Below are 26,402 nucleotides of genomic sequence, written 5' to 3'. Positions count from 1 at the left end.
AGGGCTACAGTCAACTTTGGACAGAATTTTGTTGGGATACTGTCACGTTTGGGCTGAATTCTGTCTGGATACATTCTTGTTTGGACAAAGCTTTGTCAGGCTATAGTCAGATGCAGACAGAATTTTGTCAAGAAACAGTCATGTTTGGACAGAATTTTGCTGGGCTACGGTCAAATGTGGACAGAGCTTTGTCAGGCCACAGTCAGGTTTGGACAGAATTTTATTGAAATCCAGTCCGGTTTGGACAAAATTTTGTTGGGATATTGTCAGGTTTGGACAGAATTTTGTCAGGATACAGTCGGATTTGGATAGACTTTTGTTGGGCTGCAGTAAGTTTGGGACAGAATTTTTCAGGATACAGTGGCGTTCGGACACAATTTTGTTGGGCTACAATCACGTTTGGATAGAATTTTGAAGGATTACGGTTGAGTTCAGACAGAATTTTAAGCCTTAGAACTGTCTCTCTCTTCCCACATCCCACTTTTCACTCCTTCCCTCTCTTTCCACTATTCATTCCCCACGATCGACTCCACAGAATGCACCTCTCTTCCCACCCTCCGTTCTCTTCCCTCGCTTTGATTTTCTGTCCGTCAAGGGGGCGTGGATTAGCGCTCTCTTGTTTATCCTCTCGTTGGTTTTATCTATCCATCAGCACAGCCCGGCGCTGGGCATGGACGCCTCAGCCCCGCTTTAATCCTCTATCAGCCCAACGCCAGCCCATCCATCAGCCCGCCGTCCATCACGTCACATCCATCATCCACCCATCTGTCTCCTGCCCACGCCGGGGAGGGACCGAGGCATGAGGAGAGAAAAGCGAGATGGAGGAATGGAGGGAGTGGTGGATGGAGGGGACGAGATAGAGGGACTGGGGACGGATTCTGCTGTGCTGTGTGGTCCCCTCCCTCCCTCTCTCTTTTTCTCTCCGCAGCCCGTGGAGAGGGCGCTCTGCATGTTGCTACATGCTTATTACCCCGTTCTGTTTGTTTGCCTGTAATTTGTTTGTTTTTCCCCATCGCTAATTCCAGCCAATGGGAAAAGCGCCAGTGGAGGGAGAGAGAGGCTCAGGATGGGTCATAAATCCCATAATGCTCCGGTGCAGCTAAGATCTGCGTCCCTCCCCTGGCCGAGCGGACCAGGGATACGGCGCAAAAGCTTAATGCCCTGAAAAAAGGGAAAAAAAAGCTCAATATCTCGGAGCACTAAGGGGCAGGCTGATTGCTATTTATACACAAGGACATTTAAGAGCAGAGCAAGGCAAATGGAAGAACACATGCAGAGCAGAGACACGAACCAGTGCAGCAGACCAATGCAGCACAGGTGCAAAGAGAGCTAGTGTGTATATGTGAGAGTGCAGCTGAGGAAGGAAGGTGACTGGGAGATTGCAGGTGAGCACTGTGTGTGTGTTGGGAGTGTGTGTGAGGAGGTGAGGTGAGGCCCAGCTCTCCGTCCCCACGGACCACCTTCACACTCCCGCTACACAGATGACCTTGTAGGACACGGTAGCCTGAGGGCCTGGCCAGGCCTGTAGCCGTGTTTACTGTAATGAGATACGCCACTGACCAGACTCCTCGCAGCCTTACAGCAGCTCTGAACCTGCATGAGCTAACCAGCGCTCTTAAAGGAATGGAAGGAAGCATATACCCATTCTCTTCATCACCCGTCTGACAGTAAACAAGACATAATTCTTTGGGTATGTAATACCCTTCATAAAAAGTCATTATTTAAGAAAAAGTTACATTACAATTTGGAACTGTAAACACTTTAACCATTTTGTTCCACGCTCTATTCTGTGGGCATGTTCCTAATATGAATGTGAAAATTTGAATTTGTCAGTGTTTTAATAAGGTTGGGTACTGCAAAATAGCTTATAAGCATCAGCTTACGTCGCTAATGATGGCAGAAGCAAGCGAGACAATTTCAAACTTTTCTTTTTCTTAATTCTTTTGTAAATCTTATGTTTAAAGCAGAGATTTGAAAAAAAACTTCACATATTGGATTCACATCAGTCTAGCCAGACTTATGCTGCTGCTGCCTCTGGATACAATAATAGCGATTTCATGCATCTTGTTCTTGTGTATTTCTGACAATGCACTGAAAGTAACAGCCAGAATTTGCAGCTTTGAAACACAGCATTTTCACATGCCACATAATTTGACAGTCGATTGATTAATCATTGCTGACAAACCTAAAACCACAGACAGCACTGGTTTTATATAACCAAGGCTTAGAATGAAAAAATGCTGCCTAACATCAAAGATACAACACTAATGGCTACTAATGTAGTCTACTTACATTTAGAACATATTATTATCCCAAGTTAATGCACATAAACCTAGCTTGGGCTTCTTTTTCATAGACTGAACTAACAATCAACATCAAGTCAGTAGCTCATAGCTTTCAAACTTTTTTTGCCATGGGACTAACTACAGCCAACCGCTAGCCAACAAACATTCGCAGGCTACAGTTGAAGGCTAAACTCAACAGATGCAACATGATTTTAAAAAAAGGAGTGAGTTGCAGCCTACCTTAGAGGCTGAATGTGCTAGCCATGAACATGTTGTAAACTACATTTAGGATGCTTTAATCTCTGCCTATTTATGTCTATTTAACAAGGGTTCAGGTGCTATTGATTAAAATAAAGTGGATTTTAGGGGTCAACTCCATCCACACTCCTGATACCATCAACCTGTGTGACATCAGGTCACCTGCAAAACTTAGGTTTCAAAATTCTGAATCATATTCAGCATCACTCCTCATCACGATACGTGTTATTATTCAGTACATCACAGTGCATCATGACATTTCCAACAGAGAGATTCCCAAATCCTCAAATGTTACATGGTGTAATGTTTTAAAGTTTTTGCACAATTCTATGCTTCCAACTTTGTGGGAACAGTTTGGGGAAGACCTTTTTCTGTTCCAGCATGACTGTGACCCAGTGCACAAAGCAAGGTCCATAAAGGCATGACTGGGTGAGTTTAGTGTGAAAGAACTTGACTGGTCCACACAGAGCCCTGATCTCAACCCCATCAAACACCTTTGGGATGACCTAGAACAGAGATTGCGAGTCAGGCCCTCTCATCCAACATCAATGTCTGACCTCACAAACGCTCTTCTGGATGAATGGGCATAAATTCCCACAGACACACTTCAAAATCTTGTAGAAAGCTTCCCAGAAGAGTGGAAGCTGGTATAGCTGCAAAGGGGGGACCGACTCAATATTAATGCCTATGGATTTAGAATGGGTGTAGTGTGTACCTGTCCCAATACTTTTGTCCATATTGTGTGTGTGTCTGTATGTCTGCACTGTTCTTAGGTCCAAATGTAAGCACATTTGTGACATTGATCATGTTCAGGCCTGTACAAAAAGGCCAGATTTATTTTTGTCTTATCTCATCCCCTTGAGCTAATGTTCAGTCGGCTCTCAGGTGGATTTGATCTACTCATCAGAGGCTTTTGTCACTGTTAGTGATCTGAGTTCATGCCAGCTCGAGTGCACTCTGTCATTAAATCAAAAGGGGGACAAACACTAAGAAATTCTGAAATTCATGTTAAAACTTCAAAGATTCTACTGTTAACTTAGATGGTTATACTGGTGACATGATTTGTAGTGGAAACGCTAAATTAAATTAGAAAGGAATGCACAACAACAACATTTTCAGACATTCTCAGACTTATGGACCTCATTGTAGACTTTTGGACCTCATATATGACACAAGTTCTGACTTGTACTGTATAAATGTACTGTATAAATAGTCTTTTAGGTGAAGGCATATCTCCAAACAAATGTATTATTGTCACAAACGAACGGAAGCAGACAGATGTCAGAATCGATCCATAACCATCCTCAGCTAAGCAAAGCTAATTAGCTCCAAATCTGAGGGCCCTGTCCTGCTTCAGGAAACAGCGCAGTGACAGCGCTCCCACACGCTCAACAACTCACGCATTGCTGTACACGCCAGCGAGCACATGTGTGGGGGGAGCATGTGTGTAATGAAAAAGTGCTGCACAGAATTCATGAACTGACTGAAACATGCACATAATTTCTGCGTGAATAAAATATATCACATCAACACGATTTAATCTTTTGGAATACTTACTTTTCTCATCAACTGTATTGAGTAATTTACTTAACAATGATATACACATTTGAATCAAGTAAATTTACTGGATTACTTTTTCAGCGTGTGCCGTTAAGTTGCTTAAAGGAGCCTCTGGCCAAAATGAAAGTTAACCACTGCTTCATCTGTTGTAAACATGCCTACCTGCCTTTAACAACAGTTTAGTCAATAAAGCCAGATTTTTCCCCTTCTGATGATGTACCACGAACAAGGAAACTACTCTGGCATGGATATTTGAGGAGGGCTGTTTCTAAAACTGAACGTAAAGGGAAATCAGATAGCTAACGGAAGCTAACTATAATATAGTAGCAGTATAACTGCAGTAACGTTTTTAAATTATCATTACAATGGAGAGAATGAATTACTAAAACTACCTAAATGATTCATTGAATGAGGGGGACAGTTAGATTAGATTAGATTAAGTGACCCTTATTAGTCCCACAATGGGGAAATTTCACCTCCGCAGTCTAAGCCATCCACCACATAAACACTAGTGAAGACACTAGGGGGCAGTGAGCACACTTGCCCGGAGCAGCACCCGGAGAGCAGTTGGGGGTTAGGTGCCTTCCTCAAGGGCACCTCAGTGACAGACTGTTGGCTCAGAGGATCAAGGCTGGTTCCCTAACCTCCAGCCCACGACTGCCCCCAAGGTTGTGTCAGAAGTGGGATGAGCCAATGAGCCAAAATATAAAGTTAGCAAGGTAGCTGGCTATCTTGATACCTCACTTGGCTTCTTTTCATTGGTTGAAAGGGTAAAAACTGGTCTCTGGTGTGTGTTTTGTGCTGAATAAAGACAGAACTGTTTTTTTTTCTAACAACTGAGGTAAGAGTTTCACTAATCCTGGCTTGATTGTATTTATTAGTCCATAGATCGGTGCTACACTAACAGTCAGAACTGGTTGAAAGACACAGGGATTCTCTATACATCTATGGCATATTTGCGTAATGCATGCTGGGTACTGTAATGGACATAAAATTGTGACGCTATGCTACAGAATACTGTTTAACATGACAAGTAACATATCCAATACTCATTAAAACTGTAAGCTGCTTATGTCTGCCCATATATGTGTGCGGATGGGGGAAGGGGGGCGCTGTTCGTGTTGATATCCGCATGCCATATCTGGGCATGCATGTGTGAATGAGAATGTGGGTACATGCGTAAGCGCACGTTGGTATGAGCGCCTACTTTATTAGAAGGTGATTACACAAGTGTGAAGGTGCCTTGCAGTAAATTGGTTGCCTCTAGAACGAAAAAGGTTTCGGGTGCCTAATAGATGTAGTCACCAATCAAGGTTTGCATACACGCACATATACGCACTCACACACACACTCACATGCTAAAACATTATACACCGTGCACTGAATTAATCCTTCCTTAGACGGAAAAGCAGAATAAACAGTGTAAAGGGGCAGATCGATGCTGTCCGATCAATCCATTAGAGTTCACTAAAGATGTCAAATTCCGCATAGCTCCACAGGCCTGATTATGCTGGCACCACATTAATTCAGCTGATCAATGAAAGCAATCTTTCAAACATATAAAGCCACAAAGAAAGTCTTTTTGTGGGGAAAAAAAAAACATATTTTTATGTTTTAAACCACCCACATTCAGAGACACTGCAAAGTCAAGGGCCCTCTCTCTCTCTCTCTCTTTCTCTCTCTCTCTCTCTCTCTCTCTTTCTCTCTTTCTCTCTTTCTCCCATTCAAATACACACATATGTCCATGCACACAATGCTTTGGCAGTTAAGACGGAAATATGCAGAGATTATTTTTGCCTGGCTATTAAAGAAATAGTTTTGCACAATTTTGAATGAAAGTATGGACAAAATTCAAGCTTTAAAAAATGGCTATTACTAGAGGTGGGGTGATATAGCAAAAATATCATATCCTGATATTTCAAGACATTTTAACGATAAATGATTTGTCACAATACTTTTCTGGGGTTTGGAAAGTTACAACACAATGATTTTTGTTCCATATTTCACATACTGTGCTGCACTGAATCAAAATAAACAGGACTAAAGCATTCTTAGGTTACTAGGACCCAATCTCATTTCTTATTTTTACCCCTACCCCTTGTTTTTGAGTGTCACCTTTCCCCTTGGAACTGAGTTACAAGGTGTAGTAGTTGAAATCCTTTCCTAGGAAATGGGACCCTCAAATAAAAAGAACACTACTTCACTAACAGGCTACTAGCAGCACTCTGTAGGTGACCCTGCCAGTCTGCAGTGATAGCAGAGGAGGGTAAAGTTCAGCAACCTCACTGCTGGGCTTTAGTTACATTTAGGGCATCATATCCCTTTAAAGAGGGGGGATAAGACTTTGGTGATATGAAGCTGAAGTCAGCTATTCACCAGCTTCTTGTTCGGAACGAGTAATCTAGCTAGCCAGCTACCAAGACATTAGCATACTATTAGCAATTTTTTATGCTTGTTATGAAGAAAAGGACTATAATACATTGAAACAACACAAACCACATAAGCATTAGCCTTGTAGCTACATTAGACACCAAAACATCTTGTGAAAACTCGAAAGTGGGAGCTTGGAATTGCGTAATTTTCCACCTCCATCCATTTGAGCTGCAACAAATAACATGGGCAGCTAAAATTTGTGATATGAGTAATAATTTGAAAGCTTATTATGTATTTATTTTCTAAAAGAGCAAACTTTATGATCACTCATACATTTGATCAACAGCTGTGCCTGTATGGTGACTGATGTAAAGCTAATTCTACTATAATCTCATTGAAAAGTGGATCTTTATTACTGTTAATGGTGTGAGCAGCCACACTGATACGACCACATAGGCAGAACTCATAGTTAATGACATATTCGAGGATTAATTCTCAGTTTATAGGGCGTTTTCCTCGTTTTTTCCTAATGGTCAAGCTTTAGCTGAACAGAGCATATACTCGCTGCATGAGATCAACAATCCCTATGGTGTCCAGTTTTTCTTTACCAAAGGCACTTCTGCATGTTAGCACTGGCTCAGGGCACTCCGGTGCAGGTGTGTGGTCATTAGTATGGGCCGTGTGGACCACCTGCCATTGTTATGAAAGTGTGTGTGTTGTGCAGAGGTCAGCAGCAGCCCCGATCAGCCGCTGTGGAGGCCACTGATTGGACATTGTGCTCATTACACGTCGAGCTGTAGTCAGTGCATGCCCAGTTGCAGTGGTGTGCAGTGAGTACACTCCAAATGTGCTGGGTTTTGACTGCGACTGCTGCCCAATGCTGAACTGAACTAGATAAATACTGCTGTGAAACAGCAAAGACGTCTTAACAATATTGAAGTGATAATTAATAACAAAAAAATCTACACAGTTTTCTCCAAATGTAGTAAATCAACCAAGTAAACAAGCATCCAAAATTTGCTTGTTTAGTTTTGTTAACGCAGCAAAAAAAAAAAAAATAATAAGCAGCTAAAATATAGGCTACAAGATGGCTGCTACTACAGTTTTTAGCTATGCAAAGTATTTTTGTTTATCTTCATAAATGACAGTTTGTCATACAGAATGTCCTCAGGAAAATGGGTATACCAGAACATCTTATTGCTCTAATGAGGAACCTCTACAGTGATCATTAAGCCACAATCATGCCAGAAAATGGACAAGCAGACTGTTTCCACATTGGCAAAGGAGTCAGACAACTCCACTCACACCATTCTTATTCAGCCTGTATGATAAACACATATTAAGAGAATTAGGACTGTAGGAAGATCGATTGATTCAAGAAGGTGGTAGAAACAACAATATTTACTTGAATGGCTGAGCCAGGCTTCTTTCAGTAATCTCTCATCTGCTGCTGTGTAGTCACTTATAGCCTGGGTTGGTCTAGATTGTTATTAAGGGAGCAGAACTTCGCTTGACTTCTGGTGTGATAAAAACATTTAGCCTTGATTTAGCCTTTAGCATAGCAGCCTGCTCGCCAGGCTTCTATGTCCACTAGCCCTGCTTGCAGTGCATCTCTATTGGTCAGCTGTATCACTCAGCAGCGAGGTCTTGTGGCCTGTTGCTTCAACCAAGCCAGAAAAATTGCTGAAAGTCGCTGCTACTGACACCATTAGCGACGGTGACTTTTACTGAACTCCGGCAGAGTCTGACACACAGAGATGTAGCGTGAGTGAATGAGATGTATGAGACAAATGACTTCAGAAATTTGGATGTGAACAACTTTCAGCATCATTTTCACAGAGAGAAGCTACTGTGTGCTTATGTGTACACACCACAGGTTTGTCTATATATTGTTCAGTTCTATTTTGAACTATTTTGCACAATTAAGATAATTTACATTAACCTAAGTTGTTAAACATGTTTTTTCTTACAAATTATATAATAGTAAACACTAAACACATGTAATAAATAAACAAAAACAGTTTTTCTTAAGCATCTAATATATATGATCCAACAAGTAAATACTATTTAGTCAAGCCGAGTATGTTTTGTTTGTGACACAGAACACAGATTTTAATAAAATGAAATATTTTAACAATGTAATTGTATAAACATCAGGACTTAAAGGCTAGTTAGGTTAGACAGAGTTATTATCAGTACTTGGTATCGGCCTATATTTAGAGATCAGATATCGGTATTGGTATAAGAAAGGAAAAAGTGGTATCGGTGCATCTCTAATGAAGGAGCTTCAAAAGATCTTCAAATGTAATGATGTTTCTCTACAAAGATCAGAACTATGCACGCCATGGTCTTTTCTGTGGTCCATTATGGATGTAAAGCTTGACAGTGATGAAGTGGGACAGGAAAAGTATTGATGTCTTTGAAACTTTGTGCTGGCAGAGACTTTTGATATTACCTTGGATTGCAAAGAACACAAATGGATCCTTGACTAAGCCCAACTCTTACTCGATGCCCAGATAAGCAAACTAAAGCTCTTATTTTGGACATATTATGAGAAGCGCCAAGGCAAGAAGAAGGCAATTATGCTTGGAACAGTTGGCGGTAAAAGAGCGCGAAGGCAGCTAGCAACAAGATCGATGGATACAGCATTAAGAAGCCTGAAGTGCCAAAGAGAAAACAAGATTTTCTGGAGAAACACTATTCATATGGTTACCAGGAGTTGGAAGCAACTTGATAGCACTTAATAATAATAATAATAATAATAATAATAATAATAGTCTATTTGAGATTACTGAAAAACTCCACATGGACTCAGAAAAGTGTTGAGACATGCAATTTGTACAAAGGTAATTTGTGGGGTATAAGCTGCATTAGCCTTGGCTCAGATACTGCTGGACTGCACTGGCTTCTGATGTGTGTGTGTATGTGTGTGTACGTGTTGAGTAAGAGCTATATTACTGTACATTAGTGGCTGTTGGAAAGAGAGCTGTGGTCAGTCGGACTGATGGGGGTGCAGAGAGGGCAGCGAGGGAAAGAGAAAGAGAAAGAGAGAGAGAGAGAGATAGAGAGAGGGGGGAGAATAGAAGGGTAAAAGGTCTATACTCAGGCGAGAGAGATGCACAGCCCCAGTGTAATTATAATTCCTAATTAGCCTCACCCTGTGTGCGTATGTGTGAGTGTCTTTCTTTACCCTCTCTCTCTAGCTCTCTCATTCTCCCTCACTCTCTAACTAACTGTAACACTCTCTCTCCATAATTCTCTCCCTCATTCTCTCTACTCTCTCTCTCACATTCTCTCTCATTGCCTCTCTCCCTCATATTCTGTTTTTCTCTCTTTAACTCTCTCTCTCTAACTCTCTTTTACTCTAACTCCCTCATTTCCTCTCCTCTCTCTCTCCAACTTTTTTCTTTCTCTTAATCTCTCTCTACACTCTCTAACCATCTCTCTCTCTCCCTCTCTCTCTCTCTCTCTCTGTGAGTTTTGTGGTGATTTAATTTCTCTGCCCTTCTTTTCCTCCTGCTGTCTTTTGACAGTGTTTCATGTTTTTCTTCTTTTTTTTTCCACACTGCCCTTCCACTTCCCCTTCCAAGGACTCCCTCTTGCCCACTGTTTCCATTCCCTTCTCTCTCTCTCTCTATCTCTCTGTCTCTCTGTCTCTCTCTCTCTCTCTCTCTCTCTCTCACTCCAAAAATACACAAACAAACAGCTGCCTGTATTCCCTGGATGCCTCCCTGTGTCTCCTCTCTCCACTCCACACACACACACACACACACACACACACACACACACACACACTCACCAAAACATAACCAAATGGTTACCGCTAAGTCTAAACAGTGGTGAAGAGAATCAAAAATCCAAAGAAGCAGGTAATCGAAGTAAACAGCTGGTTAACCCCTTAAACTCTAGGCTGATTATAAAGTCATCAGTCTTAAAGTAATAGTTTTGGTGAAAAATAAAACTTACACAATTTCCCCCTTTTTACCCCTAATGTAGTCCTTCAGCCAATGTGTGAATGTACCTTTGTTCATATTTATAGATAGCAGAACATCATACAGGGTGTGATGATTTAGTCACACACCATAATTAGCAGGAATGCATCAATACTGATACTGGTATTGGGTATCCATCCAATACCATGCTCATTTACTCTTACTCTTACTCCAACCAACCAATACCAACATCCGATACCACCTGATGCCCTAAGACATAAGCCTAGTGTACTAAGGCGCTACTGACGCGCTAATGAACAAACAACTCAAGCAGGCAGGAAACAAGGGTCTGCTCTCACGTGAAGTGTTGCCGTGGCAGTCGGACACAAAGTGGCTGGTCACTTCAAATATTGCACTTTGGCATATTCCCACCAGGCATGAAATGGACTTCAGTTCGTTTTTAAAAACCCAACCAAAAGTAATTGTTTTTTTTTTTAATTGTCGTTGTAAAATAGGCTGTAGAAAGACGTGTTCTACTCATGTACATCACTGCCTGGTCTTAGTTTCAGAGTTAGTTAGTAAAGCAGTTTCTCAGCATTTCTGTTCAATACTTGGGTGCACAGATGGTTGTTTTGAATGAAACAGCTTTATTGGAAATTGTCCATAGACAGAGCTGTCTGTAGGGGCTGCGTTTGTGAGAACTTCTGTCAATGGGACCAAGCTTCTTCATATAGTGTGAGCATATTAAATCACACGATGGCCTATTCAAACATAATGTGAGTCACCAAAGAACAGGATTTCTAAAAATGTAGCGTTTACCTGGACATTCAACTACAGCTCAACCAGCCAATAAAAAAACTTCAAGAAGGTATAAAACTCAACAAGTGAGCTCTGTGGATGCATCAACTTCAGAGGGGATTCCTGCGGTCACTGTGCTGAGATCAAAACTATGAAATCTATGTCACCTACAGAAAAACCTCAAGGTACCTAATGTAGAGTAGCTAGCTAATGCACTTCATTTAAAATCAGCTGGACTGTAGCAATTAAACTGTTAATGATATTTTTAGCTACATTAGTCTCATGGCTCCAGTGTAACAGTAAAGAACACAATTCAGACACAAAACATGTCTTGACTGAAATACAGTTGTAGTACGGCTGTAAATATCAATATGATCTATCAAAAATTATCTTGAATATTTGCAAGTTCTATAAGAATAAGCAAAGCTCAAGATATGTTTCAGTTTAATAGCTAAATGGAAAAAAAATGATTGTTGGTATTATTATTATTATTATTATTATTTATTGTTATTATTTTTTGCACTGTATTATTTTGCCTTTTAATAAAATGCAATACTAAAAGGCAACGAAAAAACATCACTAACAAATCATGATTTTCATAGCAAGTTGCATTAAAATGCTATGGATAATGCTATGGATTCTTCCCAATCTGGCAACCCTAAACAGAGCGTGCAGAGCTGCCAACTGTGTGCTACTGTTGACAAGTTAGTATCTGGCTTGATATACAAATGTTTGTTTTCCCATGAAAGTGCATAGGTTCATAAACATGTTGGTTATTTGAATTTTTAAAAATATTTTAATTACCAAATTTATCAAAAATAATTAAATATGATCAGATATTTGCAGCTCTTATTCGTAGTAAGTAAGAAACTGTGTACATTTCATTTTTGGCTGAAAAATCTTATTTACCCATTTTTCCATTTACCCCTGATGTGGTCCATCAACCAAGACATGTTTGCATTCAGTTTACAACTGGAGCTACAAGGCTAACACTGCTAACAAAACACTAGATCTCAAAAGTCACCTGAATAGCCAAAATCATAGTGCTTCCCCAAAACATATCTTTATCCACTCAATCCGCTCAATCCACCCAGGTCTTCATTAAGGTCACGGTGGCTTGCCGATCAGATATAGTATGACTTACTGATTCTAGATCAGCACTTCGCTCAATTAGACCTTGATATCTAAAGTGGCTCCTCAGTTTTGTTCATTTTTATAATTTTATAATAAGTCATACTGTGTCCCAAACCACATCTACAAGGCTGCATGACCTTAATGAAGAGCTGGATGCGGTTTGAATGGATCGAGAGAAGTTTTGGTGATTTTTATAGAAGCAATTTGGGCTATTTGGGTGACAACTGAGTTCTACTGCTTGTTAGCATAGTTAGCTTCACCGTTCTAGTTCTAAATTAAACAAGCAAAATATGGACTCCAAACATCTCTCAGTTGATTTATTACATCTGGAGTAAGTGGAAAATCGTGTAAATGTGATTATTATCAGAGGCTTATTGTCTAGAGCTATTGTGAATGACAGTAACTACTATAAAATTAATAGGTAATGTATGCAGTTGTGAGGGTGAGAAATGTTTCTTAAGCGGTTAAAACCAGCTCCCGATATAACTAAAGCGATTGTTAGAAAGCTGGTCACATGATCAGAATGTTTTCAACAGAATAAAAACATCCAGCAAGAGCCCATGAGTCAGTCTACGAAAAGTCCTTGACTTGAGAAGCAAGCTGCATTTAAAATTTCATTAATGCACCTGGAAAAAAAAATCTGACATAAAAAAAGTGGTCAAGACAGAGCTGTTAGGCAGATTGATCCTCATCTTGATTCCTACCGCTCTCTCCCTCTCTCTCTTTTTTCTTCCCTATTTCAGAATGGACGAGGTCAGCAGGTGAGCCTTTTACCTTCACAAGAAACAGAGTAAAAGCTGTGTGGGCCATCCATTCTCGCACGTCCTCTTTTCTCCACAGCTTGCTTTTCTGCTCACCGTGTCGCTCAGAAGCAGTGGAGCACAGGTAACCCGTGAACATCGTTCAAGGATTTTTCCCAATGTGCCATGAGTGATTCTGCTTCAATGCCCAACTTCAGCTTCATTCGCAGATGCAGATAAATACTGTATCTAGCTTTTACTCGACCGTGTTTTCACTAATGCGTGTAATTACTAATTACCTTCGGGAGTAAAATAAAAATCATTAAACTGAAAACTGTAGATGCATTTCATGCCGAGGCAGTGAATTATGCACGCGTCAACCTACTGACTGCCATGATACACAATCAGCATCAGAAGCCATATTAGAAAACTGGTACCATTTTGTACTGTTACAAAGTATAAATAACACTAAATGAGATTATTATTTAATAATTATTTAACATGAACAGTATAAAGAAAAACAAACACTCACTGATGAAGTAAGGAGCATCAACGCGGAGAAATCAATGCAAAACCAAATAAACTGTGCAACAAATAAGAACATCAGGCAATATAAAGTTCTACTGAGCTCATATGGAGAATTTTGCAGGTACAGAAGCATGATGGGAACGTAACTGTATGTGATAATAAGGTGGCAAACATGACTGAATAAATCTCCCTCAAGTTCTGTCAACTGAGTCTTTACAGAAGCAATCACGGCTCAGAGTAGGCTTAGATGTAATAACGGGACAAATAGGCTTTGGGACTTTTTACTACTCGCGCTTTAAGTACCTTTAAAACGTTTTTCACATCCACTGGAGAACCAGTCTCTAAGGCTGGACTTTCACTCTCAGTGGAGTAATCTGAAATCAAGGTCCTGAATCCTTTCTGTGACCAAGCTTTTGGTATTTCTCAAGTTATCCACTGAATGGTCTATAATTGACATCTGGGTGTTCTGAGCACCTTCCCTCTACTCTTCACTTATGGGAACATCTACATTTTCAAGGACTTTGCTTCTGGTGAACTTTTCTTTGGGATTATTTTATGAAAAGGGGTTTTCAAGCTGAGGCCAAGAAATTGAAGGCTTTGATCTTAGCATAAGACTTCTGGATGAGAATTTAAAGGGGCACTCCAGCCTAAAACTAGCGTTATTTGTCATGTTATGCAGTACTGCATAGCACAGCGCTACATCCCGTCATCCTTACCACTTTGACAGAACTCACGGTTTTGTATCCTTTTCGTCCATCAATTTTGATCACTAACACCCAGCATGCATTACACAAACACATCCATTGGAAGTCAGTCCAGTGCAATGAAGAGGTCCACTGATGGAGAAGCTAATAAATACATATGTCATATTGATCTAGCAGTAATGTTAACTATGTTGTTTTCTTCTGCATTGGCCAGCTAAAAAAACATGTCAAGTATTCAAGTATCTGGCCCAAAATTCCTCCTCCCACCTACAAGATACATCATCAGAAGGGGCATTTCTAAGTTTTTAACCCCTTCAAATCCCAGGCTTATTACAAACTAAGGCTTATTATTTGGTATCTACAGGGACTTCAATGCAAACTGACTGAGACATTCTTAGGTTAAAGAAGTGTGTTATAAAACTCTAGGCCCACCAGTAGACCCTGGCCATTTAAGGGGTTAACCCGGAAAATCTCCCTTTCTGGACAATGTGGCATCGCAGGATAAGATGAATAGGCGTGTTTACAACAGATGTAGCAATGACTACTTTTTTTTACTTTGGCCAGAATTTTGATGTGTTAAAAAATGCCCACAAAACAGCATGTTATTCTGGCAAGTAGGGTAAATTCAGAGAGGGTGCAAATGGACGTGCACCCATACCCATTTTACCACACTGCCTAATGGGAAAGCACGATTAGGTTCTGCTTCTTGACTAGTTTGCCAAAATGGTACAAACACAAGATGCCAGCTGAACTAATTTTTTTGTCAACCATGAGTCTAAAATTAGCATCAAGAAAAACTGTCATCAAACAATTCAGTACCAATTTAAGAGATTTTTACAAAGTTACATCAATTCATTTTTTAAATCTGCCTTAAAATGCAACAGTGAAGGTTAAATATGAGTTGCTGAACTGCTGTAAATGAAAGAAACAGAATGAATTATCAGAAAAACAACATGTTCGCTATGACATGCTGACAGGCTTAATGTGAATAGTGCAAGGTTAAAAGGGCCAAAACATCAAAAAAGCATAAAAATATTACATGTGGACATATCAGTTATTAAGATTCTGACCTTTTCAGGTTCTACTTCAAACCTATAATTTTACACAAGAAAGGCTACAGGCCTACATTTTAGTTTTACCATTTTCGTTAAGGCCAAATGTTTGACAAGTTAAATTAGGCTAATACCTCACGGGCCAAACCTCTCTTTTAATTCCGGGTCAAACATTTTTCCACATTATTTTCAGAGTGCATGCATTAGCCAAACCATTTGAAAATGGTCTTGTAAAGCAGCTCAGGCTCCTGATCTTGTAGTGCAATTACTTACTTTAAGACAAATCATTTGAAAATTAGGCTCATATTTTACAGTTTGGGAGAAATCACCCATGAAAGTGTAAGAAGCTGAAAAAGACTGAAAAAGTGCAGATTTTTCAGTGAAACTAAACACGTTCAGCCAAAAGGTAGCAGACTGTATAAATCTGGTTTTGAAAACAACCGGTACTTTCACTTGGAAGTGATAAATCCTTATGAGGGTGGTTATCTCATCATCCACAGAGATGCAGGAATGCTTGTAAGCATTTCATAAACATAGAAAGCCAATGCTTAAAGCCCATTTGCTTTGTCTTGCTGCCTCACTGACATGCAAATGCATTCAAGTATCAGTTTGCTGATTGGGTGTGAGTTCTCAAGGCATCTAGACATGTACATTTTTGTCATCTATACAGACAAAACGTAATGAAACCTGTAATATCTTTTATGTGTGCAATTGTTTTTTTGATGTGTTGGCCCTTTTGGCCTTCCATGATGGATGCAAATCAAGTGAGGTAAAAGCATCAAAATCAAAATGAGGGCTGCACAATACATTCTCCGTTAATTATCATCGCAACACCGATGCTTGCATATTGCTATCACAGGAATCTGCAATATGCAAATGAGCCTAATAAGAAATCACTAAAGGTTTTATTAAGTGTTAGCATATTAAATGGTTACAAACACATTGCTTAATATACAGAATTTGGCCTGAAATGTATATTTAATCCAGAGAGGTATATTCAGGGCATTGTAAGCCAAAATAGTACCCAAAATATTTTTTAGATTTACCTAGGGAGGCGCTTGATTTGGGAATTCTGGGCAGATGCTGATATTCTATACTTTCCTTGTAAACATCTACGAATGTGTTTACAGAGAAATCTAACAGTTTAGTCACCTAAACATTCTGCTCTTACAGAATACAATGAATAAACATCAAAAATATTAGTCAAGCATCTGTCCGCTGCCAATCATTTTCAAATCAAATATCTGCCGATACTGATATGATGCTGATATGATGCTTATATGATTCTAATATCATCTTGTATCCCTAGATTTCACCACTATTTCATCATTATCAAACATTACACATAAAAGCTCGTGTAGGCTTAATGGTCATTGTGGATAGTAAATAAAATGGCTATGTATTTGTGTCATAGACATTGCATTGTGACCTCTGGTTCCTAATCCTAGTTCCTATTCCTAGTTTCTCTTCAAGATCAAACCACCCTGAATGACAATCTTTAGATCTCAACGATTGAAAAATGTAGATTTTTTTTTTAAAGGCATATGACATATTATGTAGCAATATAATCACAAATAGGGCCGAAACAATTATTTGACATTGTTGAAAATGACAAAAGTAGAAAACTGTCAACAAATATTTTTGTTATCAATTATGTGGTCACATACATGTATGCGTTTCTGTTAATTATAAGAGTTTAGCAGCTACTTCAAAAACTATTGAACATTATCTGGTCACAGCGTTACATACATCAGCTAGCTAACTACACACAACTGTTTAAATTAGCTTAAAATACAACTTATTCTGTTAACACAGTTTTCACATGGAAACATTTTGCCCATAATGAAAACGTATTTACACAGAGCTTGTCTAGTGAACTAGCATGTTGAAATGTTAAACTGGTGCTGCAGCTTGAAGAGCTATAATGTTTATTCTTCATATTTAACATTACATAAGTTGTATTGTATCACTTTTTGTTAGCTGTTGCTTTTTATCTATTGTAGCTCCAAATATAGGCAGGTTTAACCTCTTTTCAAAGTAGCCATAAAAAAGCAATTTCCGGCTGTTTTGGAGGAGGTTTATAGTTGAACTATTTTTTCATAATAATGTTCAATATCTTTAGATGAAATGTGTATGATTTACAAATCCGGAGGCGAAATAGATTTCTGTCTTTCCTGGTGAGCAAGCAGGTCAACATTCCTAGAAGGGTTTTTATTGTGTATTAATGCTGTTTTATTGTGGCAGTCTTGCATGATTTTTTGATATGAAGAAAGCTGCAGTCATGTGGGTCATTTTATCTCTGCATGACCATCTTTGTGGAGAGACGTGAATTGTTTTCACAGTGGGAGGTTCTCTCCCCTCCCCTTTCACTCCTCATTGCTCACTAGCAGCTCAACACAGTCACAATATTTCACACCGAGATCCGACAGTGTCCTAGTTAATCTGATAACCGTGTTATGGGGATATGTCTATTTTATTTGATTCTATTCATCAAAATAGTTGATTTCAAAATGAGTTGATTTCCATTCTGCTGGTGGAAAGGCCAATACAAGGCCTGCAGAAAGAAGCTAAACAATGCACCACATTTTTTTCCGCAGTGGTAAATTAGGCCTTGCTCAGTTTTTTAGATTATGACTAAACATTTTCTTGTCACAGATCTCAAATTTACAGGCCACATTTAAGATGATTAATTGACTGTTAGGGCAATTAATTCACATAAACAGAATATCGAAGTATCCACTTTTCTGCAACTGCAACATGGCTTTTCGTATTGAGCAGCTCTATTACACGCACACATACACGCACACATGCACACGCCAAATCACCACCAAAATTCAGAGCCCAGAGAACACGTGGCTGTAATTGGGAAATCACAAGACTGCGAAGGCTCAGCCCGGGTGGATTGCGGAATTAAGCAATCACAACGGCGTATTGTGTTGGCGACAGAAGTGGGAGTCAAGTAGCTCGAACTGGCGGTGCATTGCCTTCGCCTCTGCTGATGGCAATACCCAAGTAAATTGCCCGGGTGGCTGAGTGCTACATTGATTGGGTTCTTTTCGAGCCTTTCACAGCTGTAAACCAACCCCCCCTCCTTCCCTCACCCCCACCAACACATACACATACACATACACACCCCTTCACAGTTGACAGATGCAAAACCCAAAGACAGCAGCCAAACAATCCGCTATGTTTCCACACGGACCCATTCAGCTAATTTAACATGCGCTTGATTTATGAAAAAGAGCCTCCATTGATTTTTCTATTGAAACGCACTTGTTGATCGGGACATTCCATTGTAGCGGGCCACTTCCGAGGGGCTCTAAATCAGCATGGTGTAAAGTGGGTGCACGGTGGTGTGTGGGGGGGTGGTGGTGGTGGTGTCTGTGATTGGCTTCCTGCAGTATCCCCCCCACCATCGCACCCCCACCACCAGCCGACTCCAGCTGCATTTGGTTTTGTGAACTGCGTTCTCTCCGGCTTACACAAAGGCTGTGGTGCATGGCGCCTGCAGTTACAGCCTGCTACTTTCAGCAACAGCACTTTAATGCACAAAGGCCATGGCTCATCCTCAGCCTGAAAGGCACTGACAGTTCCTACCGCCTTTGTGCCTTTTACACAAGCTAGAGGGACCATTTTGGCCAACACACACCTCGCTCTCTCTTTCTATCACCCTCTCTCCCTCTCTTCCTCTCTCTCTGGACATCTCTCTGTCTCTGACAGGTTGCATAAGCACATTCATTCAGCAATCACGGCCAGTATAAAGCAGGCACTGTCAAAACTTTTACACAGCCGTCTATTTTTAAAGGACACTTGTGTAAGGCCCTCCACGGCTACCTTTTATCCCCTGTAAAAAAATGAAACATATTGTTACATGCAGTCAGTATACTCCAAAACTAGAGATGGCAGCGATTCAATATCACAAATCAGTACTGGGCTGATATCAGCAGACAGCGCTGGATCGGAGTGTTTGGGTAGTTTCAGTGCGATAGTTTAGCTGTGGGTGTTCGACTTGCTCTAATTTAAAACAGCTTATTTTAATGCGTATTGAATACTGAAATAGTATCAGCATCAGCCGATTACAAGGTTAAATATCTGAATTGGTATCAAAAACAAAAAAGTGGTATTGTGCCATTTCTGTCCAAAATATAAATATAATTTATATAATATCAAAGCTAAGAACAAACCATGTAGTCCACAGAGGCCATAAGGTAGTTATAACTTTCTAAGTTGTTATCTTGAGATAACGAGCCAATTATCTTGTAATCTCAAGATAACAAAATTGTTATCTTGAAATAACGAGTTGTTTATTGTGTTATCTCGAAATAACAAAAGTTATCTTGAGATAACAATTATCTTGTTTGAGATAATTAATTATCTTGTGATCAAGATAAAGTTATCTTGAGATCACAAGACAATTAACCCAGAAAATTACAGTAACAGCTCATGGCCTCTCCGGACTTCCTTAATGTACAGTTAATAAGATGCCAAAATATTTTATTGAAAAAAATAAGTTAGTCTATAAATACATAAAGAATTCTATGTGGCATATAAATGGGAGTGTTTATAGGCTTTGGGTAACATTTTATTTAGATGGTCCACTGTAGATGTTTTTAGATGCTCCATCTATCTTTAACTAACATTCAAATAAATGTCTATTAAATGTAATGTGTGTGAAAGATTGTATTAAATCTGTCTCTAATCCTATACCTAACCCTAACCTCAAGGCAAATCCTACACCTAATCTTAAACCTAACCCTAACCTTAATGTTGTTAATAATCAACTAGTATCACCAGAAAGTTTGTTAATAATTTAAGTAGCTGTAGGTCATCTATAGGGGACCATCCAAATAAAGTGTGACCAGGCTTTGTTTCTTACTCTAAGAGACTAGCATGACAACGTAAAATATGCATTATAATCAAGCAAATTCCCAACTGAATGTCAGTTTATTAAAAGGGAAATTAGGTTAAATTGATTAATCATGACAACCCTACAAAAATAGTGCAGCACATTTTTTAGTACATTACTTTTTGTACAAGATGGCAAATCATGATATATTAAAAAATTGGCAAGCTTTAAGTCTATAAATACATTTAGTATCCTATGTCGCATATAAATAGGAGTGTTTATAGGCTTTGTTTCTTACTGTAGGAGAGACTAGTAGGACAATTTAAAATATGTATTATCATCATGCAAATTACCAACTGAATATCAATTTATTAAAAGGGAAATGAAGTTAAACTGATTAATCGTGACAACCCTGAAAAGAAAACACATTTTCAGTACATTACTTTCTGTACAGGACAGCAAATCTCTTATTTATTTCATTCTTCAGTGCCTCAAAAATGAATTCAGCACCTGTAGCTTTGTCACTACCTCTGCAGAATCACCATTTCGTTCCGTTCGCTCGCAATAATAAACGAGGTGGAATCTGTTTAATATTCAAAGCCTAATTACTGTTCAATACTAGGCCTATTCATCCTTAGAAACCAGAGGCAAAGGCACGGAAAAGCGAGATATAGCCCTGGAAAAAAAAAAAATTTGATGTACATTTAATTAGGCCCTACTCAACACATCGCCTGATTATGTATTTTTCACTTACGGCAGGCTGCTGACTTTAAACAAAAAATAAATAAATAAATAAATAAATAAAAAAAACGAAATCTAACAATGTCCACTCGGGTCTCGAGGGATGCTTCCTTCTAACAGGACGTACAAGGAGCTACAACGGACGGAGAGGGGAAAAAAAGCAGTGACTGACAGGCGAACAATACTGTGGCCCTTTGGGAAGCGAGACGTGAGGAATAGAATGAAAGAAAGAGAGAAAGAGAATGTGATGGAGAGATGGGTATTATACGTAAAATAAACAGCTTGTAGATCATGAGGTCAAAAATAAAATAAAATAGGGACAATATCAGGGCCTGTGGTGAACACACGCTAGACATAGAAAATGAGGTACAATGACAAACGCACGTCCTCTAACCAAGCAGGCTCATCAAGGGGTGGGAAATATGTTGATGTGTTATGGTTCTGTGTGATAAATAACGTCACAATGTGCTTTTCTCAGTACATCATGGGTATCGCCCACAATTCTAGAATGCTTAACAACCACATATATCATAAGAAAAGAAAGAGAAATTGCAGTGAGCTTGTAAACAACAACAATCATAAACTGCTTAGTATCAAGTAGCTGATTGGCTGTTTGCCCATTATGACATCATCCTGTAGTCGATTTTCCCTCATGTTCCATCCAAAAACGTGGAAATGTGTTGCTATTTACTGATGTACCAAACGAAAGAAATATATATTGTGAAAATGTCATTTTTGCAATATCGTTCACCTTTAATTCCACCATTTACCTAATGCAACCGCACACGCTTGAGAACAACACTGGACAAATGCAGTCCAGCAAGAGCCGAAATGCAGGCAAGTCATTTTTCCCAGCAGCCTGACAGTTCAAATCAGGACATGGTGCATAGTTTCCTGCACTTCTGCCTTTTTTCACGGGATGGAAATCCTGTTTTAGAAGCAATTCACCAAGAAAAAATCCGACTCATAGAGAATATACTGGAAGTGTTCACTCCAACAGCAGAGGACAGACTCTCATGAAGAACCTGAACTGCCTTTACAGACTCAAGAAAAAAAAGGTGCAAACACATGTTTGAATTTGAAGCTTTGACTTTGAAGCTACAACACTGAACAGAGGTGTTGATATACCACCGGCTGCTGCTGGGGATATGGACTGGTACGGTTTTGGTTGGCTTAGATTCACAGGCTTTCTTGTGGAAAAAAGCTTGTTATTATTTGTGGATGCACAGTAGGGCTGCATAATATCTGAGTTGTCAGTTGTATAGCAACATCAGCCTCTACGATACTGATATCGTATCATATTTTCAAAAAGGTTCTATGTAGGACCATCTACAGCACAGTCTCCATCAATCTGAGGAACACTTTCATGATGCAAAGAACCCTTTAATCATGCAAAGGGTTATTTGAGTTTTCATGGGTCTATATAGAACCATTTTCTTTACTAAAGAACACTTCTACCTTTTAAGAGTGTAGGATCCAGCAAACAACAATCATTTTGGACAAAAATAATTAGACATGTATCGATATTGGAATTCTGGGCTGATGCTGACATCCAATATTTTTAATGCTAATTCCGATACTGATATATGATCAGAAATTGTAGAAACTTGCATTACATTTATATCTGATGGGTTACAAAAGCAGTAAAATATATAATTTTAGCAAATTAGCCCCACGTCACCTACACATTCTGATCTTCCAGAGTACAGATATTGATCTGATATTGGGGAAACATAAACATCTAAAAATACAAGCATTCGTCTGGTGCTGATGTTTTTTTAAGCAATTATCTGCCGATACCGATATGATTTTGTATCAACATGCATCCCTGAAAATGATGCAGATATGCAAGCCATATTGCAATTGCAATATGTGTCAATGAAATAGCAATGTGGGCCTACATATCATGTAGCTAGTGGTGGGCAATATGACGATATGTAACGTTATCATGACAAACTGTTTCACGTTTCAATTTTCTAAACCTATTGTAGACACGGTCAGTCCTTGAACACTGATCAAGTGAGTTTTTCATTACAAAGAGAGCATAATTAGTGCTGAAAATGCTGAATGAAAATCACTGTATTCATAGTTTTTGATAGTACTTTCATAAATACAGTACTTTTTTGACTGTTCCAACTTATCAAACCTCAAAAAAAAAGAGACACATATATCGTGACACACATCTTGTGACATATATCGTGACATATTTTCGCCACATCACCCACTCCTAATATACATTGAGCCCTGTCATTACAGATCATAGTAATCAATCCAAGTCCTTTGTTACCAAGTTACTTTGTTCCCAACACATACGACCCACATCAACCGACCTGTAAAGTGTTTAAATATGCTGTCAAAGCAGGAAAAACCCCAAATCGTGCAATGCTCAGCAACTCCGGGTAGGAGTGCAAAATGCTTTTATAGAGAATAACAATTTATGTTTTTGGTGAAATCTCATTCAGCTACAAACTAAATCATCCAGCTGAGCCCATTAAGCCATTAGTTTAGGCAAAGACGGCCTTGAAAAAACCCAACACAAATGCCCCAATCTTGTTTATCACATAAAATACGCCGCAAGCAGCCTTGCCCAAAAAAAAAAAATGTGGAGAAATTATGATAGAGATAAATTTCTCTCCGATTACTGGCACATTACAAGAACCGAGGCCCCAATTAATATTGTCCTAATGCCTGACTATTATTCATCCATTGAAAGCTTAGAATAATTGTTCTGATAGTGATGTGACACACAGACAGAAAGACATAAATCCTTCCAGCTCTCCAGACGAGTATGTTTGGCAGCTAACCAGATTCTAAAATAGTGCCCTGGCAGACCGGCGGCGTTTGATACCCACTCTAAACGTCGAGGGGCTCACTTTTCCCAACCAACTAATCTTAGATTCGAACAAAATTGCAGTCGCAATTTGAAAAAAAGCCCTTCTAACTTCATTGCCTGGTGAGAATTCTCCACAGGAAAAAAAAACCCTCTTTTGTAGTCTGAGGCCGGTTTCAGCACGCGCCCTTAAAAAACGACCCAAGGTATTGATAGCCGAAGTCTAGACGAAAAACAATAACGTCCACAGTGGCAGGCTGACTACCCGCTGCTTCCTCGTTTGGGTCAGCACAGTGAAATAATGTGAATGTCAGCCGTCCAGTCGTTTTCAGAAACCCGCTTTGCATGCTTAACATCGCCTACCCTATTATTTTATTCTAATATTCCCTTCATTTACACTGGCTAAAATATATAGTTATTTTCTGACAATGTTTCCTTGAGAGGGATAAAGTCCTGGACTAGACAGCATTCTGTATGGAAATTCTCCACTGAATAATAATGTAGTCCAGGACTAGGACCTTAAATACCGTCACAGTGACCGTATAGGTTTAAAGCATCTACTCATTTACAGTCCATAGATTAAACCATCTGTTAATTCAGAATATAGACCAAATTCTACATTATTTTAAAGTATGTGACCTAAAGTACATCTGATTTTTGGCTTCGTAGATGCATATATCTATGAAATCAGAATGCAGTCTAAATTAGCGATGTATTTTATCGTATCAACTTGCAGTCAAAAATATCTAGTTATTTTTTTAGAATAATAATGTACGCAAAAGCATATATTAAAGCACTACATTGAGGGTCCTGGCCTATGCAGCATTCTGAATGGAGATTCTCCGTTGAAAGCAAAATGCAGTCCAGGACTAGGCTTAATTCTCGGAAAACTGACCCTATAGGTTTAAAGCATTTGCTCTTCTACAATCTGTAGGTTGAAGTATTTCTTAACTATCTCGTAATTTAGAGTGTGTAGTCTTCCCTTTTGCTCCGTAGTTAAAAAATGTTGCAATGTAGTCTCAATTAGCTATTTCTAGTAGTCCATCATATGTACTAATTTCCACCCTGCAGTCTAAATGATCTTTTCATTCACAGTTTGCAACCTAAAGCATCCATTATTTTATAGTCTGCAGTCTAATCCATCTATTAATTTACAGCTTGCGGTCTAAAGTATGTGTTAATTTACACCATGTAGTTCATTTGCATCCATTAATTTGCAGTTTGTATTGTCCAGCAGGCAGGTGTAGAGTTTGCATAGGGACCTGTAGCCTGCGGTGTGCGTCGTGGGGCTGAAGCCTGATGTATGAGTGCGTGCTCTCCTCCTTTAGGCCCCAAGCTTTGTGCTATCTCCGGATTATGATTAGGACTGGGTCCCGTCCATTAGGCCCTAACGAGCAGCTCCACTGCGCTCTAATGCGGATTTTCTTGTCCAACACGCAGCGTGGAGCCTAATGATAAAAGAAAAAGGTGTCTGTTCATCACAGACAGAGGACGAGAGAGAAGGAGGAAGGACAGTAACCTTCACTCTCTCTCCTCTTCTCTTTTCCCCAGGACGGCATGATGTTTGTGATGTCAGCTATTCATCCAGGCCAGATTAGCACATCACTCATGCACTTCAGTAAACAGTAATAAACAGCGTGGCTCCAGTACAGAATCCCCCAGCTTGAATCAACCTCAGCAGTGCTGCAGCTTTCCCCCGTGCACGGGATCCACACACGCACGCGCGCGCGCACACATGAACACCCAGACATCACAATCATCTGAAGTGCAGTCGAATAAAAGCGCCTTTAATAAGGTGTAGAGTGGAAACGATCTCATTTCATTTGGGTCTGTTTTGGGGTATTTTTTAAAGTGCGTGCCCTACAGCGTTTGTGGTCAGTACATACTAGCCAGCCTTAAGGCGAGCCTATAGACACGTAGCAAGGAGGAAAAAGAGTAGGATTAGTGCAGTGTAGTCCATGAATGACCAATATGCAGCACAAATGAGCGAATTTGTATCCAATATAGACCAACACAAATTGGAAAGTGACAATGCTGACGCACTATGGATAAACTATGCACTGTAAATCTGCAAGAGCACGCGCGCACATATATACAGGCACACTATAGAGAGTATATACATACATAATATATATATATATATATATATATATATATATATATATATATACATAGCTTAAGTACATATGTACATATATGTATGTATGTGCGTATATATATATATATATATATATATATATATATATATATACACGTACACATACATGCACGTATGTACTGAGTCACGTGCTAAGTGAATGAACGAACGTATGAACACTATGAACGTGAATGCTAAAGCCATAGAGAAACCTCCATACCTTTACCTTGATTCCTACAATCTCTCCTTCCTCCCTTCTTCACTGGAGCTCATTCATTCCTCTCTCTCTCTTCCTCTTTCTCTCTTTCTCTCTCTCTCTCAGTCTCACTCTTCCCGTTTCTCTTCTCCTCTCGCGCTCCTCCGTCTTCGTGCGGATGCATAAAGATTAAAAATTAATAAACAGCGCTCTCTCTCTCTCTCTCTCTCTCGCCTCGAGCGACCCAAAATGTTTACGAAAAGGAGCGGAGAGAGAGAAATCCGGACG

At 39.5% G+C, this 26,402-nt stretch overlaps 1 protein-coding gene across 1 annotated transcript in view; it reads right to left on the bottom strand.

Annotated features, from left to right (window-relative positions):
- The window catches only part of adgrl1a (adhesion G protein-coupled receptor L1a), a 270,179-nt gene extending 243,978 nt beyond the window's left edge, over positions 1 to 26,201 (bottom strand). Inside the window, exon 1 of the mRNA XM_036567396.1 lies at positions 26,139 to 26,201. The gene's annotated coding sequence lies outside the window, so the exon portion shown is untranslated. The remainder of the gene's footprint in view (positions 1 to 26,138) is intronic.
- Positions 26,202 to 26,402: the final 201 nt, after the last annotated feature.

This window comes from Colossoma macropomum, unplaced genomic scaffold (genome assembly GCF_904425465.1).
Source record: "Colossoma macropomum unplaced genomic scaffold, Colossoma_macropomum, whole genome shotgun sequence".
NCBI lineage: Eukaryota > Metazoa > Chordata > Actinopteri > Characiformes > Serrasalmidae > Colossoma > Colossoma macropomum.
Note: the sequence above shows the minus strand (reverse complement) of the source record. Positions and strands in the feature narration are given on the sequence as shown.